Source organism: Chiloscyllium punctatum, chromosome 22, assembly GCF_047496795.1.
Source record: "Chiloscyllium punctatum isolate Juve2018m chromosome 22, sChiPun1.3, whole genome shotgun sequence".
NCBI lineage: Eukaryota > Metazoa > Chordata > Chondrichthyes > Orectolobiformes > Hemiscylliidae > Chiloscyllium > Chiloscyllium punctatum.
Genome location: NC_092760.1, coordinates 90,834,843 through 90,852,390, shown reverse-complemented (window position 1 = coordinate 90,852,390; position 17,548 = coordinate 90,834,843).

The following is a 17,548-nucleotide window of genomic DNA, read 5'->3' as shown; positions in this document are numbered from 1 at the left end:
GCTTCCTTTGTCTGTACTTCTTCCTTTTAAAACTGCTGTTGTTTTGACTTTTTACTCCCAAAGTTCCAAAACAATGCAACAGCATGACTAGGAATACTGCAGTGAGGACGTAACGTTGTGACTCTCTAAAGCCTGTCCACCATTAACAAGGCACAAGTCAGGTGTGGGATAGAATTCTCCCCACTTGCCTGGATGTGTGGAACTCTAGCAAAGCCCATCAGCCATGATTGAATGGCGGAGTGGACTCAATGGGCCGAATAGCCTTACTTCCACTCCTATGTCTTATGGTCTTATAGTCTAACACTCAAGAAGCTTGACACCATCCAGGACAAAGTAGCCCAATTGATTGGCACTATATTCACAAACATCCACTTGCTCCACTGCCAACGCTCAGTAAGTTCCTTCTTGCCAGTCTCCAGATACTGAGGACATTGAATAGAAGATACATTAGTCTGGAAATTACTGTTAAATATGTTTTTGTATAAAAGTGAGTGCAGTCATGTTAAATTTTTCTTGCTAGCATTTTAATAGAAGTCTAGGCTGCTGGGAAGGAAAGTAAGTGACCATATATATTAGTACAGTCAGGGGGAGGAAAAGGGACAGATGCCTTCTGGGGAAGGTGGGACCTGTACATGAAGGATGGATTGCACCTGAACTGGAAGGGGACCAATGTCCTGGGTGGAAGGTTTGCTCGAGTGTTTCAGGAGGGCTTAAACTAGTATGGCAGGGGGGGTGGGAACCTGAGCTATATACCGGTGGTGAGAGTTGATGGAGATGAGGCAATAGCAAGAGGTAGCGCAGCCAGTGGGAAGGAATTTCCTGGGAGAGAACCATGGGATCGGTTAAAGTGTGTTTGCTTTAATGCAAGGAGTATCAGGAATAAAAGTGATGAGCTTAGAGCATGGATCAGTACCTGGTGCTATGATGTTGTGGCCATAATAGAGACGCGGGTTTCTCAGGGGCAGAAATGGTTGCTGGATGTTCCAGGGTTTAGAGCATTTACAAAGAATAGGGAGGGGGTAAAAGAGGAGGGGATGTAGCACAACTAATCAGAGAGAGTATCACAGCTACAGAAGTTACCATTGTCGAGGAGGGTCTGTCTACTGAGTCAGTATGGGTGGAAATTAGGAACAGTAACGGAGCAGTCACTTCATTCGGGGTTTACTACAGGCCCTCCAATAGCAGCAGGGAGATTGAAGAAAGCATAGGTCAGCAGATTTTGGAAAAGTGTGAATGTAGTAGGGTTGTTGTAATGGGTGAATTTAACTTTCCCAACATTGATTGGAACCTCTTTTGAGCAGATGGTTTGGAAGGATCTGTTTTTGTAAGGTGTGTTCAGGAGGGTTTCCTAACTCAGTACATTGACAGGCTGATGAGGGGAGAGGCCATTTTGGATTTGGTGCTCAGCAATGAGCTGGGGCAGGTATCAGATCTTGCGGTGGGAGAGCATTTTGGTGATAATGACCACAACTGCCTCACATTCTACATAGCTATGGAGAAGGAGAGAAGCAGGCACAATGGGAGGATATTTAATTGGGGAAAAGGAAACTATGATACTATCAGACATGAGTTGGGAAGCATGGACTGGGAGCAATTGCTCCATGGAAAGGCCACTATAGACATGTGGAGTCGGTTTAAGGAACAGTTGTTGCGAGTGATGCACAAATGTGTTCCTCTGAGACAGGCAAGAAGGGGTAAGATAAAGGAACCTTGGATGACGAGAGCGGAGGAGCTTCTCATCAAAAGAAAGAAGGCAGCTTAAATAAGGTGGAGGAAGCAAGGGTCTTGCTCAGCTCTAGAGGATTATAGGCAGGCGAGGAAGGAGCTCAAAAATGGTCTGAGGAGAGCCAGGAGGGGGCACGAGAAAGGCTTGGCAGGAAGGATTAGGGAGAATCTAAAGGCATTCTACACGTATGTGAGGAATAAGAGAATAATCAAAGAAAGAGTAAGGCCAATCATTGATAGCATAGGGAAGTTGTGTATAGACTCTGAGGAGGTAGGGGAAGCCCTAAATGAGGTTTTTGCTTCTGTCTTTACGAAAGAAAAGGACCTTGTAGTGAATGAAACCATTGAGGAGCAGGTAAGCATGCTGAAACAGATAGAGATTGAGGAAGCTGATGTGCTAAAATTTTGACAAACATTAAGATTGACAAGTCGCCAGTGTCAGACCAGATTTGTCCTCGGCTGCTTTGGGAAGCGAGAAATGTGATTGCCACTTGCGAAGATCTTTGCATCCTCGCTCTCCACTGGAGTCATACCTGAGGACTGGGGAGAGGCAAATGTAATTCCTCTCTTCAAGAAAGGAAATAGGGAAATCCCCGGCAATTACAGACCAGTCAGTCTCACATCTGTCGTCTGCAAGGTGTTAGAAAGGATTCTGAGGAATAGGATTTATGACCATCTGGAAGAGCATGGCTTGATTAAATGCAGTCAACACGGCTTTGTGAGGGGCAGGTCATGCCTCACAAACCTTATTGAGTTCTTTGAGGATGTGACTAGAAAAGTTGATGAGGGTCGAGCTGTGCATGTGGTGTATATGGACTTCAGCAAGGCATTTGACAAGGTTCCCCATGGTAGGCTCATTCAGAAGGTCAGGAGGAATGAGATACAGGGGAACTTAGCTGTCTGGATACAGAATTGGCTGGCCAACAGAAGACAGCGAGTGGTATTGGAAGGAAAATATTCTGCCTGAAGTCTGTGGTGAGTGGTGCTGCACAGGGCTCTGTCCTTGGGCCTCTACTCTTTGTAATTTTTATTAATGACTTGGATGAGGAGATTGAATGATAGGTCAGCAAGTTTGCAGACGACACAAAGGTTGGAGGTGTCATTGACAGTATAGAGGGCTGTTGTAGGCTGCAGCGGGACATTGACAGGATGCAGAGATGGGCTGAGAGGTGGCAGATGGAGTTCAACCTGGATAAATGTGAAGTGATGCATTTTGGAAGGTCGAACTTGAAAGTTGAGTACAGGATTAAAGACAGGATCCTTGGCAGTGTGGAGGAACAGAGGGATCTTGGTGTGCAGGTACATAGATCCCTTAAAATGGCTACCCAAGTGGACAGCGTTGTTAAGAAAGCATATGGTGTTTTGGCTTTCATTAACAGGGGGATTGAGTTTAAGAGTCGTGAGATCTTGTTGCAGCTCTATAAAACTTCGGTTAGACCGCACTTGGAATACTGTGTCCTGTTCTGGTCGCTCTATTATAGGAAAGTTGTGAATGCTTTGGAGAGGGCTCAGAGGAGGTTTACCAGGATGCTGCCTGGAAAGGAGGGCTTATCTTATGAAGAGAGGTTGACTGAGCTCGAACTTTTTTCACTGGAGAAAAGAAGGAAGAGAGGGGACCTAATTGAGGTGTACAAGATAATGAGAGGCATAGATAGAGTTGATAGCCCGAGATGTTTTCCCAGGGCAGAAATTGTTAACACGAGGGGTCATAGTTTTAAGCTGTTTGGCGGAAAGTATAGAGGGGATGTCAGAGGCGGGTTCTTTACGCAGAGAGTTGTGAGAGCATGGAATGCGTTGCCAGCAGCAGTTGTGGAAGCAAGGTCATTGGGAATATTTAAGAGACTGCTGGACATACATATGGTCACAGAAATTTGAGGGTTTGTACATTAGGTTTACCTTCCATGAGGATCAATGGTCAGCACAACATCGTGGGCCGAAGGGCCTGTTCTGTGCTGTACTGTTCTATGTTCTATGTTTAAAATGAACTGGTCACTATCTCCATTAAATTGACAGTGAGAAAATTGCACTTAGAATGTACAATAGTGATATTCTCAGTGATCCCCAAGCCACATTATTTTATAGTCACTTATGAAGTAAGAATTAATGGATACAAGTAATATAGTTAAACACACTATCTTTCTGACAAAGATACTTATACAGCAGATACTTAAAACTGCATCCGCTGAGATGTGCTTCAAAATTATGACTTGATAAGTAATACGCTGAATGCATTGACCAATAATTTCTGGGATAATGCATATATTTTGTGGACTTATTTAACTACCACCTTCACATTCTCTATGTATTAACGCAATAGTAATAGCTTTTTACTGCTGAGCATTGCAGAAGATGTTCATCACATAATTTCCAACTTCCAGCCATGTCACTGTGCCTCCATTGGTCACTGGACATGTCCATCCTTCCATCTTCTCAGGCCAATTGGTTAGATTCTTAACCATGACGCTGGAGGATTTTTGCCCTGTCTACCTAACAATTATCCTCATCTGGAATTGTTTTTAGTAAAAAAGTGTCAATGTAAGAAAAATAGATATAGCCATTTTAAAACTTGATTTCTCTGGAAGGTTAGTTGTTAAAGCAATGGCATAATCTAGGAGGTTTGTTATTCCTACTCTTGTCTCTATTTATCTTGTTTCTCTTACTACAAAATGGCTGTTGTGTTTTTACAATCTGAAATGTATAAACTGTGCATAGCTCAAGTGATGGCCAAAACTGGTTAAGTGCTTTGGGTGACACAAATTTGTTTCTTTAGCATTTAACAAAATACCAGAGTAATTTCTTCCTAAACTTTCTTTGGGTTGGTTTTACTCACGGGTGAATTCCAGAGACCATGTCAGAACAATGACCAAATATTTACATTGCACGAGAACTGTTCGTTTGAGATCGAGAGGTGTTGGTACAGCAGACAGGGCCCTCTGTGTTTCTGGATTACCAAACATGGGATTGTTGATTGTATCAGAAATTTAAAATGCAAGGTCAACAGGGATTTTATGATGGTTTCTGAGATTTTTCATCTTGATAGGAGCAAACACAGCCATCATTTGAGCTTTTCTGCCAAATTGTAGCTGTAGGTTTGAATATTGTTGAATAAAAGACAAATTAATCAAAGCTTTAATTCATGCATTCATCAGGACAATTTACAAGAAACACCAAAGGAGGAACCAAAATGTATATGTATGAAAGGACAGTGTTAATTTGTTGGCAAATGCACTCTGATTAGTGGAGGCATTGTCATGGAGAATGCATCCATTATGATGACTGACAGTTCACAGCCAGGTTTTGTTTAAAATTTAAACCAAAGGGATTCACTCTGGTTGATCAAGGGACTGCCCTGAGAAATAAACCAGCGAATGGCTGTCACTTATTTTGTTGAGTTGAAACAGGTGCAGTGTGTGTACATGGTTTTTCTGCCTGTATGGACCAGGATTCATTGTATTCATATATATACCTTCTAGAATACACAATTATGCCATACCATGAGATCATCTGACGATCTTAAATTAGTTTTCAGTGTAATTGTCACATACTCAGGATTAGTTCACAAGTGTTGTCCAATTTTAGAATCACATCTAACGTTGGACACAGTATTGAGAGGTTTGTAAGAGTGGGTGGGTTGGGTATAGTCAATACCTTGCTCATTGCAACCTGCTGAAGATATGGATGGTTTGATATGATTTGCCAGTCTCTGGGACATACAACCTACAGATCTGGCATCACAGTGGCACTGAAATTCATTAACCACATTATTCTTTTGTGTGATACATGGATAGATATGTTTTCAGATTGACAACAGCATCCTGTTAGTGGTGAACATCACTCATGTAGCTACTGCATAGTAGCAGTGTGATACAGCCAGCTTTCCTTGTTGCTAAACACTCTGAGATACCTTACCTGCCAGGGAGATCTGGGGTAGACTAGCACGACCAGAGAGCCAATCTTTCGCCAATTCATGAGCTTGTGTGATGTTACAACAAAATTGATCTGACCAGGGTAATTATTATTCACCAGATTGGTTTTGATGTGCCTGATTTCAGCATCAAGTTTCTATGGTGGACAAATGACTTGATTCCTATTTAAAGTTTGGGGATGGCAGATGAGGTTAATCTTGCAGTGTATGGAACTGCAATCATCCCAGTATGCACCCTTTCCAGTGATGGGATATTGGGGTAGGCAGTATTAGTACACAGCTTTTAAAACTTTTATAATAGACTCGAACATTTTCCGTGTTACTGAAGTCAAACTAACTGGTCTGTAATTCTAATTTTCCCTCCATCTCCTTTTTTAAACAGTTAGGTCACATTAACTACTGAAATCTGAAACAACTGTTCCAGTGGCGTAAAAAATCTTGGAAGATGACTACCAATATATCCACTATTTCTAGGGCCACTTCCTTACAGACCATGGGGTGTAGATTATCAGACCCTTGGGATTTGCCAGCCTTTATTCTCAACAGTATCCTAAACACCATTTCATTACTATTATCATATTCCTTCAGTTCCTCTCTCACAAGACCTTGTCTTCCCAAATATTTCTGGGATTTTATCTGTGTTCTCCGTTGTGAACGTAGAACTAAAATATGCAATTAATTGGTCCCATTATAACTTCCTGTTTCTAACTGTAGGGATGCTGCATTTGTCTTTACCAATGTTTTTTCTTTTCACGTACTTACAGAAGCTTGTACAGTCAGTTTGTATGTTCCCTACAAGCTTCCTCTCACACTCTACTTTCCTCCTCTTCATCAATCCCTTTCTCCTCCTTTGCTGAAAACTAAGCTGCTCCCAATCCTCAGGTCTGCTGCCTTTTGATCAATTTGTCTGTCCCTTCCATAGGTCTAATATTATCCATAATTTTCCTCAATAGCCATGATTGGGCCACATTTCCCATTTTATTTTTGTGCCAGGCAGAAATGAACAGTTGTCGCAGTTCCTTCAAACTCTCTTAAAATGGTTGCCATTGTCTATCTGCTGTCATCTCTTTAAATAATGTTATCCAGTTTACTGCCTCATGATCATAGTTTCCTATATTTAGATTCAGGACCCTGGTCTCAGAATCAACTACATCACTCTCCATCTTAATGAAGAATTCTATCATATTATGATCACTGTTCCCCAAGGAGCCTCATAAAGCTGGATTGTCAATTATTCCTTTCTTGTTACACAAAATCTCGTTGGTTCCTCAACATATTGATCCAGAAAACTATCCCATATACACTCCAGGAATTCCTCCTCAATGTTATTGGTGCTAATTTGATTTACTGATCTATATGCAGATTAAAGTCGCCCAGCTGTGCCTTTGCGCCTTGTGACTCTAATTTCATGTTTAATGCCTTTATCAACATCACCACAATAATTTGTGGGTCTATATAGGATCCCCACTAATGTTTTATGTCCATTGGGGTTTCTAAACTCTATCCATTCAGATTGCACTTCACCAGAGCTAATGTCCTTCCCCACTATTGTGTTAATGTCTGTTTAACCAGCAATGCTGCCCCACCTCATTTTCCTTCAAGTCTGTGCTACTTAAAAACTGAATACACCCTGGAAAATCAGTTCCCATTCCTCGTCACTCCGTAGCCATGTCTTTGCAATTCCAACCAAATTACATCCACTTGTATCTGTTTGTGTGATTAACTCATTCACTTTATTGTCAATGTTCCATGCATTAAAACACAAAGTCTTTTGTCTTCTGAAGAAGGGTACTGGACCTGAAATTCTGACTCTGCTTTCTCTCTCCACAGATGCTGCCAGATCTGCTAATCTTCTCCAGCAATTTCTCTGTTTTTGTTTCAAACCTTAAGTTTTTTCTGCTGAACACTTTTATTCCTGTACACATTTTGTTAGCACTGTAACTTGAATTCTCTGCCTATCACTTTTCTTTTATTAATTCTGTCTTTTGTTTTTGCCATTCTTTATCTCCCCATTGCCTCCCTGAATATGCTCCTATTGCTCTGTCACTTTTAGTTTAAACCCTCCCTGACCAAACATATCACCTACATATCAGAAAAATGCAAGGTGCAGAAGGTTCGATGTAATTCCATTGAGGATATATTTCTCATGGAGCCCAGCAAAGACATTTCTGACAGCTGGGTGTAATCAGGTTCCTAATGCCAACTTGGACATCTAGACACATGGTGTTGTTGAAACTGAATTAAACTGTTCAAGTTGCTGAGTTAGATTTAGATTTAGATTCCCTACAGTGTGGAAACAGGCCCTTCAGCCCAACAAGTCCATACCAATCCTCCCTGACTAATGCACCTAAGACTATGGTGTGTGTTACACCATACTGCTAACACTATGGACAGTTTAGCATGGCCAATTCACCTGACTTGCATATCTTTGGACTGTGGGAGGAAACCCACACAGACATGGGGAGAATGTGCAAACTCCACACAGACAGTCGCCCAAGGTGGGAATTGAACCCGGGTCCCTGGTGCTGTGAGGCAGCAGTGATAATCACTAAGCCACCGTGCCGCCCCTTGATCCAATAGGCAAATTAGAGTGGGTCAAGATTAGTGGGGCGGCTGGAGTTGATTAATGCTGTGACCAGCCTTTCAAAGCACTTCATGCCCACTGAAGTTAGAGCCACTGGGTTGTAGTCAATGAGACATACTGCATAAGCCTTCTTAGACACAGGAATGATGTTGGCCTCTTGAAACAGGCAGGGACAGTGGCTGCAGGGAGAGGTTAAAGATGTCTGAGAAGACCTCTGCCAGTTGGTCTGCACATGCTCTGAGTGTGCGGCCTGGTACTCTGTCTGGTCCCATCGCTTTCCTTGGATTCACACGAAGGAAAACTGATGTGACTTCTGATGCAGTGACTGTTGGGATAGGTTGGTCAGGACTTGTTAGAATAGGCATTTGCTCTTAGCTGAGATTCTGCTCAAAGGGAACATAGAAGGCATTGAGATGATCTGGGAGGGATGTGTCATTGTCTGCTATCTTGCACTGTCTCGTTTGATGGTAATTACACTACATTCAGCACCATTTGCAAAATTCTCAGATATTCATGCAGTCCATGTTCAAGTGCAGCAAGAGCAGGACAATATTCAGTTTCTTGTGTGTTAAGTAACATTTGCATGACACAGCTAACAATCAATGATCATCATCAATGAGAGAGTTTGACCATCTCTTATTGATGGATGGTGGTGGATCTACATCAACATGAATTATTGCTGCAGTTACATTATAGAGGACTTTCTTGAATTGTATATTGATGAATTGGGAACGGTATCATGGAGGTTGCTGTGTAATTGATACACAAATCCTGCATGGATTTTGCAAATTTGCAGCAGTCCTTCACCATGTAAGTGGAAAGCTTGCTCAAAACTGGTTATAGCAGTTCACCCAATCCTTTGACTAGTTCATGTTCAGCAGAATAGACAATAGACAATAGACAATAGACAATAGGCGCAGGAGTAGGCCATTCAGCCCTTCGAGCCTGCACCGCCATTCAATATGATCATGGTTGATCATTCCCAATCAGTATCCTGTTCCAGCCTTATCTCCATAACCCTTGACCCTTGACTCCACTATCTTTAAGAGCTCTATCCAATTCTTTCTTAAATGAATCCAGAGACTGGGCCTCCACTGCCCTCTGGGGCAGAGCATTCCACACAGCCACCACTCTCTGGGTGAAGTAGTTTCTCCTCATCTCTGTCCTAAATGGTCTACCCCGTATTTTAAAGTTGTGTCCTCTGGTTCGGCACTCCCCCATCAGCGGAAATATGTTTCCTCCTGCCAGAGTGTCCAATCCTTTCATAATCCTATACGTTTCAATCAGATCCCCACTCAGTCTTCTAAACTCAAGGGTATACAAGCCCAGTCGCTCCAGTCTTTCAGTGTAAGGCAATCCTGCCATTCCAGGAATTGACCTCGTGAACCTACGTTGCACTCCCTCAATAGCCAGAATGTCTTTCCTCAAATTTGGAGACCAGAACTGCACACAGTACTCCAGGTGTGGTCTCACCAGGGCCCTGTACAGCTGCAGAAGCACCTCTTTGCTTCTATACTCAATTCCTCTTGTTATGAAGGCCAGCATGCTATTAGCCTTCTTCACGACCTGCTGTACCTGCATGCTTCCCTTCATTGACTGGTGGACAAGAACACCCAGATCTCTCTGAACAGCCCCTTTACCTAATTTGATACCATTGAGGTAGTAATCTGCCTTCCTGTTCTTGCCACCAAAGTGGATAACCAGACATTTATCCACATTAAACTGCATCTGCCATGCATCTGCCCACTCACCTAACTTGTCCAAGTCACCCTGTAATCTCCTAACATCCTCATCACATTTCACCCTACCACCCAGCTTTGTATCATCAGCAAATTTGCTAATGTTATTGCTGATACCATCTTCTATATCATTTACATATATTGTAAAAAGCTGCGGTCCCAGCACGGATCCCTGCGGTACCCCACTGGTCACTGCCTGCCATTCCGAAATGGAGCCGTTAATCACTACCCTTTGTTTCCTATTAGCCAACCAATTCTCTATCCAATCTAGTACTTTGCCCCCAATACCATGCGCCCTAATTTTACTCACTAACCTCTTGTGTGGGACTTTATCAAAAGCTTTCTGAAAGTCCAGGTACACTACATCTACTGGATCTCCCTCGTCCATCTTCCGAGTTACATCCTCAAAAAATTCCAGAAGATTAGTCAAGCATGATTTCCCCTTCATAAATCCATGCTGACTCTGTCCTATCCTGTTACTATTATCCAGATGTGCCGTAATTTCATCCTTTATAATAGAACCAATCATAGATAAGATTGGCTGTCAAGGAACAATTTACAGGACATAATTTCTGTATATATTAATTTTTCACACACTCTAAAGAACATCTAAGCAACCTTCTGAAGTGTAATTATTGCTACTTTGCTCATATACAACAAACCCCCAGAAACATTCAAACAGATCTGATCGTCTGTTTTAGGAGATTTAGATTATATCATTCTTTTTAAATTCTTCATAAGAATGTTTGACCTTTTAAAAAGATTAATGGCTTTGTTAGACTGAACAAAGGGAATTGCTTCCTGTGGCAGGTGGGTCATTATCCAAAGGATACAGATTGAAGATAATTGGCACATCAGCCAGAAGTCAGATGAGGTGAAATGTCACTACTCAATGAGTCGTCATGATCTGGAAGGAAGGAAGGAACAGGAGGAGGCCATTCGGTCCCTCGAGCCTATTCCACCATTCAATGAGATTGTGGCTGATTTCTGGCCTATCTCCATAGACCTGCCTTTGGCCCATATCAATTAATACCTTTGCTTAACAAATATTTATCTATCTCAGATTGACAATTAACAACTGACCAAGCATCAACTTCCATTTCTGAGAGTTCTAGACATCTACCACCCTTTGTGTGTAGAAGTGCTTCCTAACATCTCTCCTGAACAATCTGACTCTAATTCTCAGACTCTGTCTCCAGGCCTATAACCCCCAACCAGTGGCAATAGTTTACATTATATTCCCTACAGTATGGAAACAGGCCTTTCGGCCCAACAAGTCCACACCTACCCACCTAAGAGTAACCCACCCAGACCCATTCCCCTACCCTACACTTATATCTGACTAATGCACCTAGTGGTATGGACAATTTAGCATGGCCAATTCACTTGACCTGCACATCTTTGGACTGTGGGAGGAAACCGGAGCATCCAGAGAAAACCCACGCAGACACAGGGAGAATAAGCAAACTCCACACAGACAGTTGCCTGAGGCAGGAATCGAACTCAGGTCCTTGGCACTGTGAGGCAGCAGTGCTAACCACTGAGAGACCATGCCATCCTATCTGGAACTGTCTCAATGGGTGGTGGAAGCAGATTCAATGATAACTTTCAAGTTGGAGAATTACTTGAGGGAAGTAAAAGCAAATAATATGGGCTCTGAGGAAAGGCAAGAGAAATTGGACTCATTGAATAAGAACAGAGATAGAACAAATGTGCCTCCTGCTGTACTGTGTCATGAACTTATGATACAGAGCTGTTGAAACTTACTTGTAACTAAGCAAAAAATGTGGCCTTCATTTAAATTTCTACTATTAAAGACAATCCCTTGCAATAATGCAACAGTCCATCAATATTACACTGCAGTCTCAGCTTAGATCACATCCTCAAATTTGCTCTGAGAATCAAATCCACTACGGTAATATCTGACTCTGGGTTACAGTGCCATCATCTGAACCACGTTGGTGCTTACCAGATGGGAATAGTACTAAGTTATATATTAGTGATTTTTAGAAAAGCACTGTATGCTCACTCCATGTAATTCATCCTGTGTCCTATTGCACCCAAACTTGACAGTTTGGAGTGGCCACAGGATAACAAACTTACCTGCAGAAGTTTTGGCTTGTTGTCTGGGTTCTTGAGAGACCAGTGACCAGAGAATTGGCCATTTCACTTCAGGCTGGAACATATTCCACCACTATCCAAACGGCTGCTAATCTTATCAAATACCCTTCCACAGTTTTTGCTGACTTTTCCATCACGGTACAAATAGCAATTTTGTCAGCTCAGTAAAGACAGCGCAAAACCACATAAGGTACCAATTAGCATCTGAAAGAGAGTGAGTATGAAATCAAGCACATGATGTCTTTGTGCAGTCATCATAAACAGACTTTAAATTGAAGAAAAAGGTAACGATACTGGTGAGCCCAGTCAGTTTTGCCTTCCTTTTGCTGTATTTTCTGGGGTTGTTGGCTATTTCTGGTCTTAAAGACACTGGGTGTATACTGAACATTTATAGAGTCATTTTCCTGGCTGCACAAGTAGCACAAATTGGACATTTACCAAATCTCATTTAAGAAGAAGAGTCACCGGACTCAAAACATTGACTCTGTTTGTCTCTGCACTGGTGCTAACAGACCTGTTGAGTTTCTCCAGCACTTTCTTTTCTTAGTCAAATTTTGTTTGATGATGCTATGAAGCACTTTGGAATACTAAAGGTGGCAAATAAATGCAAATATTTGTTATTGTTAGACAAATCGAACCGTCAACCTCTTATTATAACATTACATCTGAAAACACAAACCCATTGATGTCCCACCCTTCAACTCTGCTTCACTTGGAAGATATCAATTGGTCTTCACTTTCTGAGAGTAATGCCATGGTTGGTTATGGAACAGGGCTGTATTAAAGTTCCAATCTGGACTTGGTTGGCGATTTTGTACAAAGGCTGCTACTTGCTATTACAGAAATTCTTCTTTTGAAAAAACTTGTCATTGTAAGTTAGCCATAGCCCTACCACATATTACAGCTGCTTTCTCTTAGATAGACAAAGAGACAACTGGTTGTGGCTTAATTTAAGGATCATCTTAACTTGGGGAGAAGGAGAGAGTCCTTCATGGTAACCTCAGCCAGTACAGGAATTGAACCCACGCTGCTGGTGCAACTTTGTCATTTGAACCAATTGACCAGAATCATCCCTTGCAAACGATTTGGGACCAGTGTTTCTCAAGTAGGTGATCACACCTTTTCTTGCAAAATGACAGATTTTCTCAGGAAACCTGGGTATAAGTCCTTAGATTTAGGCAGATCTCGAACAAGATTTACATTAAGAGTGGAATTATTATTCTCCTTGTTGAGTTTATGTGAATTTGAGGGTCAGACGCAGATGAAGCAACAGTGACATCCAGTGGTGATAGCGAGAATTCACAATCAATTAAAGTACACAATGATTTAATTGAACAAGTAGGATTACTCACTGAGCATAGTATGATTTAATCCTTTCAACCATTATTAAACTGAGCACACAAAAGAGTTACCGATGTATCAGAAAAAGAGAGGTATACATTTATATAGTGCTTCTCACAACCTTGAGATATTCCAAAGTGCCTTCTGGTGAATAGGTTTTTCTGGTAATATTGATGTAAATGCCAGAGGCATAAGGAGTCAGGGTGGGCACATTCCAACAAACACTGACCAGTGGAGTTGAGGGAATGATGAATCTCACTTGTTGTTCCCTGGGGGGCTTGAGGTGAGACTGGGGCACTCCTTTGATGGCAGTAAACCCTAATGCCCTCTATCCTTCTAGGGCATGTCTGTTATAAACCATGTACTCGGTCCAACTCTGGAAAACAGGGCATCAGCGGTCTGATAGATTCAATGGTCTGTTAGATTCACAGGTCTGAGAGATTCAGTGGTGTGCAGTCATTTGCAAAATGCACTAAGTTCCAAAGCTGATCTTTGGAAGTTGTCTGAACTGAATACTTTCCAAGATACAGTGACTGTGGTGACCACAGGTTGGGCTTGGCAATCGGTGTTATAAGGTGCAAGGTTTTTGCTGATGAGAACGCAGGTGTCTGTGACCATCTATCAGGAGAAACGTAGTCACTGGCAGCACTGGGGTCTCTGCCATCTCCAGATAACTTTGATTCCATCAGTATATCCTGTAGAAATAGAAGGAGGCCATTCAGTTAGCTCCACCATCCCGACGCCTGGAGGAAGAATGCCTCAACTTACACCTCAGGACCCTTCAACCCCAGGGCATCAATGTGGACTTCACTAGTTTCCTCATTTCCCCTCCCTCCCACCTTTCCCCAGTTTCAACCTTTCAGCTCAGCACCGCCCTCATGATCTGTCCCACCTGTCAATCTTCCTTCCCATCAATCTGCTTCACCCTCCCCTCTGACCTATCACCTTTACCCCCACCTCCATCCACCTATTGCACTCTCAATTACCTTTTCCCCAACCGCACCCCCCTTCCATTTATCTCTCCACCCCCGAGGCTCCCAGCCTCATTCCTGATGAAGGGCTTTTGCCGGAAACGTCAATTTTCCTGCTCCTCGGATGCTGCCTGACTGGCTGTGTTTTTCCAGCACCACTCTAATCCAGACTCTAATCTTCAGTCCTCACTTTTGTCCATCATTCAGTAGTTGATCTAATATTTATCAATTTATCTTTCCTGCTTTTACTCCATAACCCTCGATTCCCTTACTGATTAAAAATCTTGCTATCTCAGACCTGAATACAATTAATAATCAATAGCTCATGCAGTAAAGAATTCCATAGAGTCCTACCCTCTGAGAGAAGAGATTTCCCCTCATCTCCGTCTTAAATGTTTAAACAATTATTCTGAAATGATGCCCTCTGATTCTAGACTCTCACAGAAGGGGAACTAACCTCTCTACATCTACCTGCATATCTCATATTTCAATCAGGTCACCTCTCGTTCTTCTAACCTCTAATTGTGTACAGGCCCAACCGCTTCAACTTCTCCTGATAAGACAGTCCCTCCATATCAGCCATCAACCCAGTGTATCTTCTCTGGACTGCCTCCAATATCAGTCTATTTTTGCTAAGATAAAGAGCCCAAATTGCTCACAATGTTCTCACTGTGGTTTGCCTAGTGTCTTGTATAATTTTAATGATTTGGAGATGCCAGTGTTGGACTGGGGTGGACAAAGTTAAAAATCACACAACACCAGGTTATAGACCAACAGGTTCAATTGGAAGCATTACAACCACCTGCTACTGCTTCCAATTAAACCTGTTGGACGATAACCTGATGTGGTGTGATTTTTAACTTTGTATAATTTTAGTAAGACCTCCCTAACTTATACTCCATTCTCTTTGAAACAAAGGCCAATATTCCATTTGCCTTCCTGATAACCTGCTGAACTTGGATGCTAGCTTTTTGACATTCATGGCTAAACACTCCCAAATTTCTTTGCTCTATATTTCCCACTCTTCTTGAGGAAAGCTAATGACATTCTGGCCTTCACAGGATTTGAGCATTGGAGTAAGGATGTCTTGCTGCAGTTATACAGGGCCTTGATGAGGCCACACCTTGAGGATTGTGGGCAGTTTTGGTCTCCGAGCCTGAGGAAGGAGATTCTTGCTATTGAGGGAGTTCACCAGACTCATTCCCAGGACAGCAGGACTGACATATGAGGAAAGGCTGGATCGACTGGGCTTGTACTTGCTGGAATTTAGAAGAATAAGAGGGAATCTCATGGAAAAATATAAAATCCTGATGGGACTGGACAAGCTCGATGTGGGAAGAATGTACCTGATGTTGGGGAAGTCCCGAACTCGGGGTCACAGTCTACGAATAAGGGGGTAAGCCATTCGGGACTGAGATGGGGAGGAATGTCTTCACTCAGAGAGCTGTGAATCTGTGGAATTCTCTCCCACAGATAGCAGTTAGGGCTAATTTGTTAGATATATTCAAGAGGCAGCTGCATGTGGCCTTGCAGATAAAGGGATCAAGGGGAATGGGAGAGAGTGGGAGTGGGATATTGAGATTGCATGATCAAGCATGATCATGTTGAATGGTGGGGCAGACTTGAAGGGTTGAATGGCCTACTCCTGCACCTATTTTCTATATTGCTGTTTCCTCCTCTCCCTAGGCCCCCTGCTGCTCGGGGTTTACCCTTTCTGTATTGGGTATTGTGCCTCATTACCCAGTCCACTCTTCCCCTTGACAAAATTATTAACTAATTCAGGAGACCTGGGGAATAATGTCCAAATCACATGCCAATTGGCTTAGAGTTTTTGACTCCATTCCTGGCTTTGGGGATAGGATCCAGAAAACGTCTCCCTATCTCTACTGCTGCCTCACAGCGCCAGGGTCCTGGGTTCAATCCCAGCCTTGGGTGACTGTCTGTGGAGTTTGTATATTCTCCGGGTGTATGTGTGGGTTTCCTCCGGGTGCTCTGGTTTCCTTCCATAATCCAAAGATGAAAAATGTGTTGATGGAAAAGCGCAGCAGGTCAGGCAGCATCCAAGGAGCAGGAGAATCGACGTTTTGGGCATAAGCCCTTCTTCAGGAATGGCCGAATGGCTTATGCCCGAAACGTCAATTCTCCTGTTCCTTGGATGCTGCCTGACCTGCTGCGCTTTTCCAGCACCACATTTTTCAGCTCTGATCTCCAGCATCTGCAGTCCTCACTTTCTCCTCACAGTCCAAAGATGTGCAGGTTAGGTGAATTGGCCATGCTAAATTGCCCGTAGTGTTAGGTGCATTAGTCAGGAGTAAATATAGGGTAGGGGAATGGGTCTGGGTGGGTTACTCTTCGGAGGGGCAGCGTGGACCTGTTGGGCCGAAGGGCCTGTTTCTATACTGTAGAGAATCTAATCTAATCACTAACTCCCTGCAATTGCACAGAGGAGTTCTTTCCCTGTTATAACTGTCTTACCTAGGGAAGTGGAAAATGAGAATGTTTAGATTTGAAACATCGCCACCCTTTTCACTTCCTCGTTCTATGTTATTCCAACCTTGACCTTTGTATGTGACTCCCTCCCTCTTCTCCACCTTCCGTTGTGCGTGGGGAATCTCTCAGTTTTGCGCCTCTAACTTTCCGGCACGTACCACACCTTAAAACCCAGCCCTTGAATTATTTCCTTGGCGCGATGCCAATATTTTCCGGCTGGTTGCGTGGTCGGAAAACAGTTTGGGGCAAGTTTCCTCTTTCATTCCAAGTCTCACTATTGTCTTGGGCTGTAACAGAATACCCAGGGCATTTGGAAGCTTCCTAGTTACAAAAACTTGGTGAATGAAATCAACTTATTGTGAAACTGTGATTCGGAGATGTCGGTGTTGGACTGGGGTGGACAAAGTTAAAAAATCACACAACACCAGGTTATAGTCCAACAGGTTTAATTGGAAGCAGTAGCTTTCGGAGCAACGTTCCTTGTGATTTTTAACATTGTGAAGCTGGTGATGTTTAAAACACCCGTCTAGTTCCAGCTGTCTTACCCAGGTACATGGAAAACGAAAATGTTTGGACCTGAAAAGATCTCCACCCTCTTTCACTTCCTCATCAGCCGTCATTGCCTGATCCTGACCTCTCCCTGTGCACATTC